We start from the raw sequence: 17,464 nt of genomic DNA, 5'->3' as shown, positions 1-17,464 counted from the left end.
TATTATTATTATTATTATTATTTTCAAAAAAACTAATATTAATAATAATACCAATATTAATAATAATAATAATATTGATATTATCAATATTATTATTTATATTTTGAAAACATTAATATTATTATAAAATTGATATTCAATGGGAAAAAACTCCATGAATTATTATGGAAAGATAATTAACCAATACATCATATGTATACAGTTCATATAAACAAATAAGATTTTATGAAAATCTTCTATTACTGTAATAATCAATAAAAAGGAAATTATAGTTTCTCAAAATTTGTTATAAAGAAAATTATTTCTATTGAAGAATGAAACATATCATCATTGACAGAAAAAGAATTTTATTCCCAGGACCCAGATTGGTTTTCATTTGGTAGAAAATATTTGGTGCTTCAGCAACAATTCGGCCAGAACTTTCAAAAAACTTATGGATGAATGCATCTCTTTTTATCCAGTGTTCAAAAACAGTTTTACCCAAGAAGTGACACACCAGCATTATAGAAAGTGACATAACACCACTATGTAATTTATTGTTTATATTTTCTTTTGGAATCCGGAATTTGAAGTCCGATTCTATTATGTACATAACAAGAATGTTTGTAAACTTAGGAGGACACAGTTGAGTTTCTCCAATCTCTCTCTCTTGTATATCTTCTTGTAAAATATTCATATCTGAATAATAAAACTCTTAGATTTTGTTGTACAAAATTATAAGTATTCATCCTTATTTTGGTTTTAAATTTTTTGATCTTCAGTTTTTAATTCTAGGTTAGATGATAGGTTAAATCATTTGTGTTATATCATAATCTTACTATAAAGCTCGAAGGAGTAGCCTTGATTGCTATGAATATATGCAATAAGTGTGAGCTTCTATTTCAGCAGAGTAACAGCGTATTTTTCAAAGAATAGACGAGTTTAGATATTCAAGATTTTGATGTGTTATCGTATCGTCTCAGCTGCTCTTCTCTGCTATTTATAGGCTTCTTCAGCTGCAGTGTACGAATGTCAGAAAAATGTTGATAGGTTTTGACTCTTTTTATCCGTTGCTTTGCCATGTCAACATTTTTCTGACATTCGTACACTGCAGCTGAATTGCGGCGTTCCCACTATCTGTTGCAATCTGCTTTTGTATTATTGTCGGTTGAACGTCCTTTTCTTGATGTGTACAGCTGAAGGATCAGCTAATAGGCAATAGTCTATAAGTCTACAACTGTTTGTAGCAACTGATCAATTGAAACTGATTAGTCGTCTAATTGATTAGTCAGTTGTCTGGGACGTCCAGTTCAGCTGGTTTTATATTGCCTTTGATAAAACTGAAATCGGTCTTCTTTGATCAGTTGATTTAATCGATTAGACTTATGGTTTGTCAAACATCGAAATTAAGTTTCCAACATAGTCAGACTGCATGAGATTCCAGTGTCTATCATGTTAGACAGAGATCCGAGGTTCATGTCTTCTTTTTGGAAGAGTCTGCACCAGGCATTGGGTACCAAGTTGCTATTCCATACAGCCTTTCATCCGCAGACCGACAGTCAGTCTGAGAGGGTGATTCAGATTTTGGAGGACCTACTCAAAGCTTGCATGATTGATTTCCAGGGCAGCTGGGAGCCTAAGTTACCTCTCATGGAGTTCACGTATAACAACAAGTATCAGGCATCTATGGTATGGTTTCATATGAAGCACTTTACGTGAGAAAGTGTAGGTCACCAGTTTATTGGGATGAGGTAGGGGAAAGAGTAGAATTGAGACCAGACATTGTCAATCAGACTGCAGAGTTAGTGATCAAGATTCGAGACAGGATGAAGACCGATCAGAGCCGACAGAAGAGTTATGCAGACCAGCGACGCAGGGATCTAAAGTTTGCAGTGGGCGATCATGTGTTCGTGAAGGTCGCACCAATGAAGGGTGTGATGAGATTTGGGAAGAAGGGCAAACTCAATCCTAGATTCATAGGACCATTCGAGATCCTAGAGAGAGTGGGAACACTAGCTTACAGAGTTGCATTACCATCGAATATGGCAGGAGTTCATAACGTGTTCCACGTCTCGATGCTACAGAAGTACATGTCGAACTCTTCGCATGTACTAAATTATGAGCCACTGCAGCTGACGTCGAACCTGTCTAAAATAAGAGCCATTAGAAAGAGTAATATATTATAATTAGTTCCTGGTCGATTTAGCTGTCTAAAATAATGATAAAGTTTGATTGGTAAGGGCATGGAGATGCAACGTCTTGTTTCATTGGTAAAGGCATGGAGATGTCCATTCACACAGATAGGTGATCATTTGATGATGCGCTGAATAACCCTCTCTCGGGCTTTTCAAGTGGTTATCACTTATTGAGTGGAATAGTCCGCGGTTATGGTTGTATACCATTAGTCCTTTGACCTGGGACAACATGGAGTCTCCATGCATTTTGATTTATGTATCGACTCCACTGAGGGTCATCAGTTGACAAGGTTGAATGTAGTTTCAAAATGCGTAAGAGTTAATACACTATAGTCAAGGATTCACCGCTCGCCTACGGGTGAAAATATTTTATGTGATCTGATGAGATAATAGTGGAAGAAATCTCGGGCAAGAGTAAGACACGTGCAGTTTAGAAATATGTTTCCTCAGATGCTCATATCATGTCACTCTTATTACTCAAAGATACATCACATCACTATCGAATTCATTGCAATTCTCAATATATCAATGATTGTAGATTCGATTGAGATATATAAGTTGAAGGGACAATACTTTATACTAACTATAACTTAAGATTTTTGCATGCACTATCAATGATATTTAGGAGATCATGTGACGATGCTACTAAATACTCTAATCATGATTAGATGGGTGCAATCAGACTCAAGTTCTGATGTTTTTTTTATCAAGGGTTGATGAAAAGAATGAAACTAATTAGGTTTAGCCCGAATAAAAACAAATGTTGTTCTGAATCACATGAAGTTGTGAACTCGCGGCTATTTGTATCTCTAAATCATTGAGGATTACACAAGTATTGAATTCAACGTTCCAGTTGAAATAATCAAATTCAAAGAGTTGAATTTAAAGATCATAGATTTTTGGAAATCAAATAGATTGCTTATAAAGAAGTTTATAAGTGGATTACATATATTGAAAATTGTGAAGTTTAACATAACTGCTAATTAAGCGAAAAGAGTGAAACTGTCTGTTTTGGTTAAAGAGTTTACAAAACTGCCAGCTGCCAAAAATGAATCAGTTGAAATTTCGGTTTTCGAAATTTTCATTTTTCATTATATGAACAAGATTTGTACTCTTGACACATCGACGATCGTCGATATGTGATCATCGATCGAAGTTATAATCAGTTCACAATTATTTATTTAATAAATTTAGAATATATCAATTAAATAATAAATTAGTATTTGTGACTATTATATACAAAATTCTCATATAATATTATTAAATAGTGATTATTTAATTTTATGTCTATATATACGCGCGTGTGTGTGTACATATACGTGTATATAATGATTGAAATATTGTATTCATATATATCTTATCAAAAATTGATAATAGACATTACACAAATATACACAATAAACATCGTCATGAAAATTAAATCTATATTCTCTCTCCTTCATAACAAGAAAAATTCAGCCCCCTACCCTCCTCAACAGAAGCTTGGACAAACTCCTTCCTCCACAGCATCGTCGTGCCGCCGCCCCCAATGCCACTACGTCATCTTCAGATTTTTGAAGTTTCGACGATCTAATCTTAACCCAAATTTCGTATGAATTTCTACACGATGAACAAAGTTTCTGATCGTAGACCTGATTAGAAGACAAAATAAAGTTCGTAGAAATTTATAAAAAAACGCTATTACCGCCTTAATACCGGGATAGTTGAAGTCGACGTTAAACACATAAAAATAAATCAAAACAACACGTCCTATAAATGATTTTAAATCATACGACGTCCAATAAAGTTTTGAAAGTGAAAAGTAAAATTTTAAAATTTCCGCATCGTTTGAGTGCAACAACTTTACACCAACAAAAAACATCGTGTAGATCATTAGTGACGATCTATAGGAGTAAAAGGCATAGATTTCGTTTTCGAAACCCAGTACCCCACAAATATAGACAAACAAAACGAAACAAAAGATAAGAGAAAAGCAAATCCAACTGCAGCGTCCCATGAACTTCCAGTCGCTACTTTGGATTGCGCATAGAAACCTGGAGTGATATCCATCGGTATCCAGTCGCAGCCTATCGAATAATGCTCAGAACCATGCCACGGTTTTCCATCAGATGGGTTCCAAAAGGCTGCAGAAAATTTGCTAGACAGCCCAATACTGAATTGTGCGTCCTGCATTTCAAAAATATCTAAGACCACCATGAAGTATAAACTAAAACCAGTAAGATGCCAATACCCGGCAATGAATTTTAAGAGCGTCAGTCGTAGATATACAGAGACCAGTACAAAAGGTAAACGAACCTGCTGAAGACGATCCATGGTTCTCAATGGTCGAGAGAATTAAAGTAGTATGTTCCTTTTTGACCAGATAATGAATACGGGCTGTCATCCTCGATAAATCCTGCGATTAAGAAACATTTTTGTTTAGTTAAGGGTCCAGACGAGTAAGTGTATCCTTAATAAGAGAATTGCCATTTAACTTTTCATGAGAGATATAACCAATCAATCAAAAAGTAAATTACGTCCTAGAAACTCTCTAACCGAAAGAAAAAAATTACGTTCTCCAAGCAAAAGAGAGAGAGTGGTTTAACCTCTTTGGAAAGCACTTATACCAAATAACAAAAATTAGGCAAGAAAATCTACAGAAACTATGCAATACAGTTGCCAACTCCCAAAAGAAATGCATTTTCTTGCTCCTATTGATGCCATTGAGAATGGAATAATCTACATGCAACAGTTATCAAAAAGGGCGATTATTGTTATGATTAGCGATGGTCTGGACAATGATTTGTGGGTGGATTTGTTCTGAAGATTTTCCTGGCTATGAGGGCCCGAAAACACGAACGAATGTTATAGGACACCACATATATAAAGGGTGGAATACATGAATAAAAGGCATTTTCAGAAAATAACTTTCCAGGAATGCGGAAAATGAAACCCGTTTACGGCAAAGAAAATGAAACCAACAGTACCAAATCTTTTTTGATGTTTGTTACCCATTCCACACAAGTTTCTTCAGAAAACCAAAAGATAACCATGTTTCCAAAAGCTAAAAAATCATTTACCCGCATGGGTAGTAAAACTGCTGTGCCACCATGCTGCTTTCCAGTTATTTAGTGCAGAAGAACCATTTTCTGTAAAGTGAATTATTTGAATACTTTATTACATGATCTTTTACACAATAGCCCGGAAAAATTGCAATCTGAAGAAAATTTAGGCCGTGATGAAGAGAATCGTGAAAGTACCAGAGGCGTGACCATCGATGTTTCGACAGTGTGGGTTCCATGAATACATATCTACCAAACCAAACCTGTTCAAGTAAACAAAACTGAGAATAACTAACAACCACTAGCTTGTGATCTCCAAGAACAGTGATTCAAAGAGAAAATCCTCATGATAATTACCCTCCACTTTTGCTGTTCACATGGGTTAAATCCTCGCCGTACAGCCTTCCCGGGATAGAATTTCCTATGGAGAAATGCATGATGTCGACTTCATGGCCACGGCAACTCGTGCTGTTGCATGTATCTGGTGATTCTTTACAGCCACCCATCTTGTACAAAGAAGAATAACTCCTTTTAAAAAATACGAATAATGGTGACAGAAAAGAAAATATTGCTGAGTGGCTGAATAAAATCTCTACGAATAAACTTCTTAAGTTTACGTAATGACTTACATTATGATAAGTTGCATCATCACCAATTTGAAACATCAAGGCTACAGATGGGCATTTATGGTCATCTCTGCATGATTTGAAACCAGACAAAAAGGCAATATGAAAATACAAAGGGAATGAATTTGATATGATTCAGCTTTGTCATGTGACTTTCTATAGAACCCTATTCTATTTTTACTTATTTATGCAAAGATAAAATAGCAAGACAAAACTAAAAGATCCAAAAACACTCGTTTATGGTCAACATATGTCGCCTTTGGAGACTGAACCACAAGTCGTTGGAAGCTTGGTAACATTCGATACTGATTCACCTTGGCTAAAACATATTGACCTAGAGGTTTTGAAGCAGATATTTGGCAAAAATTTGACAACATCATCACCCCTCAAACTCAAAGTGGTGCGTCGAAACCATTTTAAGTTATGGAAACGAGTCCTTGAAAACACATAAGTGGATATAGCAATGAAACAATCAGCAAGTTGATCAATCGATGTTCCAGGACAAAAGACAAACTGTCCCGTCACAAGATACTCTCACAAAAACAAACTACTTTCCCATAATTAACTATCAACAGAAAATTCAATCATGATAATTTGCATTGAACAATTTAAACCTTTTCACAAAAGAAGTAGAGTAAAAGATTAAATGCAATCCAAGTAAAAGGAAAGTATTATAAATTTCAAATCTTCTAGTCAGTCAAAACTTACCCTTTTGTGTACATGTAATCTCCATCAACTTGCAACATCAAGTAAATATTCGTCCCATCATGCAAAGCCTATTTATCATTCATTATCAACAAAATCAATCTGTAAATCAAAGAGTCGCCGGCGTATGGGGCGATTGCGGGCAGAAAAGCAGTCCGAACTTGATCATAATTTTTTTCTAAATGCAAAACAAAACCAGTTTAAATTTTCTATTTCGTGGATCCTTTGTTACTAAAAGCAGTCTATTTTCCATTGCATCTTGTTTCAGTTCTCAGATTAGATACATTAACTAGTTTCTCTCTTCATTGTTAAATTTAAATGAATAAAATTCATCATTTGACAAAAGATTTAATATTTCTACTACATTCTTCTTTTTTCAGAAAGTTTATTTGGTTCCATTTTTGGCAATTACTTGACTCTGGTTTAATGTATCTTGCCGATCGTAAAGTCTTGTATGCAAAAAATTCTCTTGCGCCGTAAATCCAAAATTATTCTTCCACCCAAATAAGACAATTGAAACGAAATTACAAGTTCTCCTGTGCAGCAAATTGAAATAACCAGAAGAATTTTCAGGGTACCTGGACGCTCATTTTTCCAGATTTGTACTCCTTATCCTCATCCGGGTCAAGAGCTGGGCGAAGCGGGAACTCGAACCTGTCAACATCAGCCCAATCCTCGGCTTGCCCATCGAGGGTGACGATTCCGGGTCGAAATTGGGCCACTATTCGGGCCTCCTCGTCGGCATCGCAATCCCACTCGCCAGACTCTTGATGCGCCGCCGCCAACTGCACAAAGCTCAATATTGCAAGGCATCCCGCGAAGAATTGAAGAACAAATGGAAGCGCCATGAGCGGCGGCGGAGGAAGAGATTTTGAAGGTAACAAAGCTTGAGTCGGAGCTTGGCCGCCGCCAAATGGAGACGATCGTTGACTATAAAAGTAACGATTCTGACAATGTAATGTGCAACTATATGCAGTTAGTAGTACGTTAACGTACAGCGTTCAGTGTGTACTGCATTTGCACGAATTTCTCCAAAATATTTATATTTTCAGAAATTAAAGCAGATAATAAATAAATTAAAATATCTGTAAAAATTTATTAAATGGTTGAATATTTTAGTAATATAATTGAACGTTAAGCTAAATATACCATGAAAGTTACATTTTAAATAATATATTATTTTTGAAATTATGAAACTATCAAAATACAATGTAATTGAATTTTTTTAAAAAAAAATTGCATTTGAGATATTTTTATAATTTCAAAGATAATGTGTAAAATAATAAATAATTTTATCATGGTATTTTTTAATTTGTTTGATATTTCCCGGGAATAAAAGTATTCCTGAAAGGCATAAAATGTAGTTTATGTTTGGGAATTAGTTTGCACTTTTATTCAGAGATGTCCAATATCAAGTATAGTTATAGCTATATATTTAATTTTTAACATTTTGGAATAATACATATATGTATGAATAAAATAAATTAATTTATTCTTCGTAATATAAAATAATACACATACTTAAACCTCGAAACTAAATTTATTTTGTTGTCATGTGTATTATTTTTTCTTCTCTTAAATCAATATTTTAGAATGCTCAAATTGTTTTGGATAGTAAATGTGAACTCCCCTTAATTCTTCACTTGATGTTGCATGTCAAAAAGAATAAGTAGAATTTAAAAAGTTAATATAAAAATATATACAGCATAATCAACACAAAAATTGCTTTGACTTATAAATATGTAAGTTCGTTATTATTATAAATATTAATTTTTACTACATCGTAATTTATATGATGAGACACGTGAACTTGATCAGAGAATTGACGTGACTCAAATACAATACGATACGATACTAACAAATCTTTTTCTTCTCTAATGGACACAATTTCTTGATCACCTCATGCAAGGCCTAGTTCCTGTAAAGGGCGAAAAGAGATATCATAAATGCTCCAACGATTGAACCGACGGTAGGGAAGACACCAGATGCGTCACCAGATGGTCCCGGAGCCGGTGCAGCCTCTTCTACAGCCATGGTAATGCCCATGGTGGCAGTGGCGACGATGAGGGTTGCAAAGGCGATCTTCTTCATTTCCATTATGGTTGTGGCTTAGGAGATGTTATAATTTTTTTCTCTATTTTGTATAGGATAAGATTTGTGAAGGAAATGGTTAGTCTTGATGCTTAGATATATAGGGGTGTGGGTGGAGTAAGATCCCTATCAATCTTTATGTAATTACTATTTTTAGGGGTTTTTTTTTTTTTGACATCGTACCTTAATTATAGAGGAAAGAGTTCCAATAAATTTATATATATAACTTGTGAGGAATTTTAGGCCCTATTTTTTAGATATACTAGTAGTTATTTAGGGTGTAAATTAAATCATTGGTGTTGGCACGGGCGGAGCTACATGAAGAAACTCGGGTGGCTCAATTTTTTTTTAAAAAAAATTTAAATATAAATTTTGTATAATTTTGGATAATATATAACTTTTTATTCTAGAATTTATTCTTAATTTTTATCAAGAAATTAAGATATAAAACTATGAGTGACGCATTTTTTTCATATAATTTTGAAGTTATTCTAAAATTTGGTTTGAAAATAATATTAGATATGATATGTAAGTTCCAATTTTACATCATATGCAAATTTATATTTCATGTTCTTCAGTTAGAAGAATTTCTCTTAATTAATAGTCTAATAAGTATATCTTGTCAGAAATATAACATGCTGAAGAACTAGATTCGATTTACATATGCACAATATAATAAGTAAAGATCGATATATAGAAAAATTAAACATGAATGAATTATTACCTCCAACAATTGATATTGAATTTGAAACTGCAACTAAAAGATCCCACGAACACCGAAAAAACAGAGATTTTCTAAAAAAATTTGCAATTTATGAGATGATGTATTTCTGAATAACTGCATTAATTTGGGGACCATGTATGCTATTATTTATAGAAGTTCTCTGATCATCATATATAAACTCAAGATTTGGAAAATAATGATGATTTTTATTCGGTATGTGGTAAATCAAATGTCAAGATATTTTCATCTTAATATAGATAATATTCTTGATTTACTTTCTTTTAAATATGACACATCTCACAAATTTATCTTAATGAAATATGTTAAACATAATTAAATTTATTTTATGGACTTACATAAAATGATCTAACATTCTTCCACTTGGTCTACATATTTCAAATAATTTAAAAATAATGAAATCAATCAACATCAAAAGTTAAGAAGCAGACACACAAATCATGACGATAAGTCTTCTTATACTAAGTATTATATTCCATGTATTACATGTGTCACGCTCTGAGACTAAGGTTAGTTGACACCGATGTTGTTCAACAATCACATAATTGTCAAACAACAAGCTTCGGGGTACAATATAAACCAAAACTAGTTTATTTTATAAATACAATAAAATATAATCGTCTTTACAACATAAACTCCAAAAACGATAAAAATATGCGGAAGAGCTTAGACTTGAATTAAAAACTTAAATAAGCGAAAAATAAAATAAACTTCTTGATCATTCTTATTATCATTCCCAAAACTAGTTTTGTTCAGTAGAATAAAGGGTGAGTGATATGGTCATCACTTAGAAAGTATGACCCATTCGAGTACATACCTAACAAATACACATGATCTTCGAAATAACATATCATGCATATCATATTTTGTATAACATATATAATAAGCATAAACGTAAGCATTGCTTGGCCTATGCACTTTGATTCTTCTATTTTCCACGTTTTACTGATATAAGTCTCTAATTTTTATTACTCTAAAAGGGTGAGACCATATAACAGATACAACCACACCATGTAAGGGCCAAAAACTTATCGTATGTCTGGATTCTAACTCATATCCAATTGAATCATCATTGTGCCAAAACATATGGTACTTTTAACACAACACGAAACAAATAACTCATGCTCAAAAAAAATTTTGGAAACCGAAACAATTCATATACAAATTATTTTAAAACATAAGAACACGTAAAAGAACAAGTGTGCCAAATTATATAAAAAAGCACATTTACCTGATTATTGCTTGAAAAATTAGAAAACCACTGAAGAATCATACAAAAGGCAAGCGAGAGCCCAAATTTTTGGGCATATAACTACTTATTTAAATATAGACATGTATAAAAATTTAATTTCTAGTTATGATATTATTGTAAGAAAAATAAAATTCAAAAATATTAAATAATACATGGTATTTGAAATTTCAAGTCAATAAATACATAGAATTCGAAATCCAGTGCAAGACATGTATTAATCTTGAAAATCAAGGCTGAGATATCCATCAAATTTTGAAGAGAATATTACATACAAGACAGTTTTTCTCAACAAATAAGCTAGCAAATTTCAGTGCAGTTTAGGTACATTATGAATTTGTACAAGAAAGCAGTCTGCATTCAACCATCCAGTCCAACATCAAATTTCAGAATTTTGTAATGTAATATGTATGGAAGGAGCATCTCAAAATTTATGGAATGAGCATTTTGAAATTATGCAAGAAATATCAATCGAATTATAGAAAGATTTCAACATCACCCCTATAAATACCTCTACCTTATTCTCAAAAATCATACACTCAAATTGATTTTATATTTCAAAAATCCTTTTCCAAGTGCTGCAGCATTTTTGAATTTGCAAGGCAAAGTTCTGTCTATTTTTCGAGTGATACATTCAGGACAAGATTATGTCGAAATCCTATCTCCACTGTTCATATTACATCATATGTTTTGAACATCATATCCAAAATTCGACCAAATCTAACGGTTAGTTTTTGGTATAGTTTTCGCAAACTGCTAAAAATATAGGAGATAATAATGTTCCTACGGTTTTTCATACATAATCAGGTTAAAATGACTTTCAAACTTGATCTCCATCATACACAATCTATTTGACTTACTTGTGAACGTAATGTCCAAATTAGGCCCGATCCAACGGTGCAATAAGTCGCAAATAATTATGCAAGACGACTAATTTTCTGGTCGAAGTGATGCTGCTTTTTGGAACTGTCATTTGCATGAATCTTCTGCCATTTTTCAATTTTTCGAGCAATGCTAAGGTAAATGAGTTTGTTTTAAAATATTTTGTGCATAAATTATTTCGTTTTAAAAAGTTACGATCGAGCGTAATTATTTTTCTACATCTTCTTGATACGATTATCGTATGTTTTATGTTTTTGCACAGTGAGGATTCAACTGGATATGGGTGGAAATCCCAATATAAGATATGTTAATGGCCATTACACGATGTGATTGTAACCGTTATATGACCTCACTCCTTTATAGGAGTAAAAATTAGAAAGTGATATCAGTAAATCATGGAAAGTCGACGAATCTCAATGTCTAGGCCAAGTTATGCTTATGTTTATGTTTATAATATATGATACGAAATATGTTATGCATGATATGCTGCTCTTTTGAAGATAGTGTGTATTTGTTATATATGTGCTCGAGCAGCCCCCATTTGTTAAGTAAAGATCATATCACTCACCTTTTACTCTACTGTTCTTAGATAAGCTAGAAGAGGAAATCGAGCAAGATGAACAAGACCGGTTTTGAGGCTGATAATAAGATGAATCAAGAAGTTTATTTTATTCTTCGCTTATTTAAATATTTTATTTTTCGTTGTAAACACTTCCGCATATTTTTATCGTTTTAAGAATGTACGTTGTAAAGACAATTTTTTGATTGATTATTAATAACAAACTACATTTTTTTATTTATATTGTACTTCGAGGCTTCTTGTTTTCAATATTGTGGTTGTAAACAACGCCGATGTCGAATAACCCTGGTCTGGGACGTGATATTTAATTGATATTAGAACCGTCAGGTTCATAATCAAGTTAGGAAAAAAAATTTTGTCACATTATGGCGAAAAGCTGATGCAGCCTCCTCCGGAACGACCCAACGAGTAATATTCATAATTTTTTGAGAGGCATAGTCCGAAAACATGAAATTCCTTCACTTGGATATCCTAAATCGCGTTTTTGTCGTTTTGTGAAGCTTCGTAAACTCATAACTTTTCGTAGAAAGCTCGGAATTTAATTCCGTAGATTGTTCTAGAATCTTCTCGACATATTTTTTCAATCCTCATGTCAATATCAAAAATTTACATTTTTGGAAAAATTTCTCGAAAAAAATCTCATTCAACGTGTTTCTTGTACTACTTGTCGATTTTTTTTTTGGAATTGTATTACAAAAACAATAAGTATTTGTCTATATTGTTGGGAATACACCTATCAGAGATGAGTTGACTTATGCTTCTGACTTAAAATGAAGGATTTGACTCGAGGATGATAAATTATTTATAAAAACTAATATGAGAAAATCTGATGTAATAATTATATAATAAGTTTTGGGTATTCCAATATAGAAGTTTATTTTATGTCAATAGTAAACTGTGTGGGCATTAAGTTTGGGTTATTAAGAATGCTTGGCGCTAACTTTAAATATGTAGGATCTTGGAATATCTTAAATGTATATTATTTTAGGATAAAAAGTAGATTATGACCTAATGTAAATATCAAAAGTTATGAGTTAATAGTGGATATCGAAGAAAGTGTAACACAATAATTTTGATCTTTTTTATGATACTAAGAATGATTCGAGGAGGAAGACATTCAATGAACTCCTTTGTGTTAGAATGCACTAGGCTCATGACCTTGATGAAAGCAAGATTTAGTAAAAAAAATAATTATTTGAAGATTAGTTTCTTTCATACAAGGTTAAATAAAATTTTATTTCATAGCAATTAGGTTATAATTTTTGGGATATAAGTAAATAGATTATAGATCAATATTGAGTTAAGTTTTAATATTCTATATGGGTTTTAATTTTTGAGATAGTAATAATGATAATTTCAAGATAGAATAAAATCGGTATCATTTCGCATATATTCAGTGCCGACTTGATTCAACTCACTTTGGTATATTTGGACGCCATCCTTGGGATGAATTAGTTATACAAGAGCCATCAATATGGATTGCCGGAGTAAGAATCTCAAATTTCGAACCCCAAACAGAGAAGAAATCATGAACCATGACAATGCCAAGAAACAGAAAGATATTCTTTCTGCTTCCTAGACTTGGAAAACCATAAAATCGGGCGAATAGGTTTATATAGCAATGGTCAACGAAGTGCGAGAAGGATTTGAGCTGAAGTTGGAATATACTCAATACGAGAGTTTTTGGACGTTTTGCCAGAAGAGATTCATGGAATGGTCCCGGACCTTGAAGTAGAATTCGAGATAAATTTGGTACTTGGTGTTGCATCAATCTCCAAGGCAACCTATAAGAAAATATGGGTTTAACAACACCCAAAAGACAACAATTTTTGTTAAAAATCGTAGTCTTTTTTCTTTTAACAACGGTTTTAATGAAAATCGTTGTCTTTTAGTGTTTTTTTAAGCAAAAGACAACGGTTTTCTAAAAACCGTTGTATTTTTAACGTTTTTTTGGAGGTCAAAGGCAACGGTTTTCTAAAAACCGTTGTCTTTGAGTGCTTTTTTAGTGTCTTTGAGCGTGTTTTTTTGGATAATCGACAACGGTTTAGATTTTCGATTAGCGTATTTTTTGGACAAACAATAACGATTTTCTTAAACTGTGGCTATATATTTAGCGACAGTTTTGCTTAAATTTAGCGACAGTTTTATTAAAACTGTCGCAATTTTTAAATTAACGACGATTTAATAAAAAAATGTCACTATTTTTGCTTAAGCGACGGTTTATTAAACAACCGTCGCTAATAGCGACGGTTTTCATTAGCGACGGTTTAATAAATGTTTAATAAAAAAACCGTCGCTATTACCAGAAACCGTCGCAAGTCGCAAATTGTCTACAAATATCCGCGTTTTCGGTCTATTTTCCTCCACTTCAGAACACTTATAATATTTCTCTCTTAGACGATTTGAGCTTCGATTTAGGGTAAGTTTTTTCGCTTCAATATTTGGTAAATTTTTAAGTGTTAGCTTAGATCATGAATATTGTTAGCATAATATTGTAATTTTTTTTAGATTTATTAAATTATAAAAGTAATTTTTTTTATTTTACTAAAAAAATTAGCGACAGTTCTTCTCTAAACTTAGCGACGGTTTTTTTTTCTAAACCATCGCTACTTAGCGACGGCTTCATGAAAAACTGTCNTTTTTTTTTCTAAACCATCGCTACTTAGCGACGGCTTCATGAAAAATTGTCGCTAATTTTAGCAACGGTATATCTTAAACCGTCGCTAATTAGCGACGGCTTAAACAAAACTCGTTGCTAAAATTATGATTTTTGAAAAATCATCACAAATGATAGCTGTGACAATGGATTTTATCCGTTGTCGTTGAACGCACTTTTAACAACACAGTAAATTACAACAGTTTTAAATCACCTACGACAACGGATTTTAGCTTTTTTGTTGTAGCGGCACCCCATTGAAGGGCTCCAGTTGCACTCAAGGAGCTTAAAAAACAACTCGTAGAGTTATTAGACAAAAAGCAGGTTAGGACAAGTGCGTCCTCTTGGGGAGGTTCAGTCCTATTTGTAAGGGAGAAGGATGGAAATATGAGATTTTATATATATTATAGAGAACTCAATAAGATTATAATCAATAATAAATATCTTTTTACAATGGTAGAAGTTCTTATTGATCAACTTAAAGGAGCTACAGTCTTCTCCAAACTCTACCTGAGGACAACCTATCATCAGTTAAAGGTCGGAGCAGAAGACATTCCAAAGACAGCCTTAAGAATAAGATACAAGCATTATGAGTTCACGACAATGCCATTTGTATTGACAAATGCTCCAAGAGACTTCATTGACCTTATGAATAGAATTTTCAAGACGTTCCTCGAAAAATTTATAGTGATATTCATTGATGACATCTTGTCTATTATCCCAATGAAAAACACAACAAATAGCACATCTGCCTTGCTCTACAAACTATAAGGGAGAAAGAGATCTATGAAAAGTTCAGGAAATTCCAATTCTGGATAAAGAGTGTGTCTTTCTTAGGTTGTGTGATATCGGAAGCAAGAGTATCAGTAGACCCAAAGAAAGTAGAGGCAATTCTAGATTGGCCAAGACCTAAGAATGCAGTCGAAATTAGAAGCTTCCTTGGATTAGCAGGTTGTTACCAGAAATTCGTCGATGGTTTCTCTTCAATAGTCGTATAGCTGAAGAGACTCACACAAAATAAATCAAAATTCAACTAGAGCGAAGGATGGGAAAAGAGTTTTCAAACATTAAAGGAGAAGCTTGCATCCACACCAGTGTTTGTATTGCCTACTGAGGACAAAAATGTTACCATATATAGCGACACATTAAAAGAAGGTCTCGGATGCGTACTCATGCAAGAAAGACGAGTCATTGCTTATGCATAAACACAACTGAAGCCACATAAGAAAAACTACCCTACTAAAGATCTCGAGTTGACAGCAGTGGTCTTTTCTTTGAAAATTAGGAGACAGATGCTTCCAAGTGTTAAATCTTCACAGACTACCAGAGGCTAAATTATTTGTTCACTAAAAAATATTGAATATGGGACAAAGGCTATGAATAGAGTTTCTCAATGACTATGAATTGAAAATAAGCTACCACCTCGACAAGGCAAATAATGTAGCCGATTCTCATGGGTAAGATGATTCTTGGATCACTCTCTGCACAACTATACATTCGGGATACATTCAAGTTAAATTTGAGTCGAAACACAACACTAGAGAATTTCCAAGAAAAAGTCAAGAAAAGAAAGTCGTTGTTGGAATATTATAAGTTTCAGAGTTTGACAAGTTAATCTGTAAGAGAACTGAAGAAATAAACTGATCGGGCAAATCAAGTAATCGTAACTGAAGACTTTGTTTGAACTGAACTGGAAAAATCTTATCAACCAAAGTATTCAGTAGGCCACGTCATCAGTTAAAGTATCAGTAGACAGACTGACAGATCATACCAAAGAAGAATAGATGAATCAGAACAGAACAGTCTAAATACCTCTTACTACTGTCAGATAAAATAACTAGACGACGATTCAACGGATATTTTTCATTAAATGCATTCAATACGACCTTTGGGATCGAAGACTATATATAGCCGATGGAATCGGTTGAAGAAGGTTGGTGAAACACACGAATCAAACTATCTACAATCTTCAATCATTTGCGAAATATTTTTCTAGTATTTTCTCAGTTTACAGATCGCACATCCAGCTCTAAATTCATTGTATTTATTCGTAGTATTCAGGCTACTGGTTAGAGCAATTTAGCTTATTACTGTAAAAGTATTGATAGACTAAGAGTTTCAGTTTGACAGTGTATAAAACCAACTGAAGTGAATTATTACAATCTGTTGTAATATATCAAAGTCTTGTAGTAAAAACATATCCTCATGATAGAAAGAGTGACATGAGAGTATTTGAAGTTTCAGAACATCAGTAAAAATTCGTGTGTTCATTTCAGTTATACTATCAGTTTTACATTATACCATTCCTTAGTATTCAATCTAATTCTGCACTATTATCAGTTGACTGTTTTATATCGACAAACAAGATTTTAGGATCAGTTCCTCAAAGAACTGATTCATATTCAAAAAAGAAACAAAAATCTGGACTGTTTATTCAACCCCTCCCGCTAAACACTCAAACTACGTTAACCGATCCTATCAGTCGTCATATTTTCAAGTGGACCCAGACAAAATATTATGGATGAGAGGATGATTATGTGTGCTAGATCTCGAAAATCTTTGACAAGAAATGATGTTAGAGGCGCATAAATCAAAACTCTGTGTCCATCTCGACAGTACAAAGATGTATAAGGACTTGAAAGAAAATTTCTGGTGAAGCAGAATGAAAAGAGACGTTGTAGAGTTTATATCCAAGTGACAAGTATGCCAACAAGTGAA

General features: G+C 33.1%; 1 pseudogene; it reads right to left on the bottom strand.

Annotated features, from left to right (window-relative positions):
* Nucleotides 1–3,904: 3,904 nt before the first annotated feature.
* On the bottom strand, nucleotides 3,905–7,525 carry LOC140957636 (uncharacterized; annotated as a pseudogene).
* Nucleotides 7,526–17,464: the final 9,939 nt, after the last annotated feature.

Source organism: Primulina huaijiensis, chromosome 14 (assembly GCF_012295235.1).
Source record: "Primulina huaijiensis isolate GDHJ02 chromosome 14, ASM1229523v2, whole genome shotgun sequence".
Taxonomy (NCBI): Eukaryota; Viridiplantae; Streptophyta; class Magnoliopsida; order Lamiales; family Gesneriaceae; genus Primulina; species Primulina huaijiensis.
Note: the sequence above shows the minus strand (reverse complement) of the source record. Positions and strands in the feature narration are given on the sequence as shown.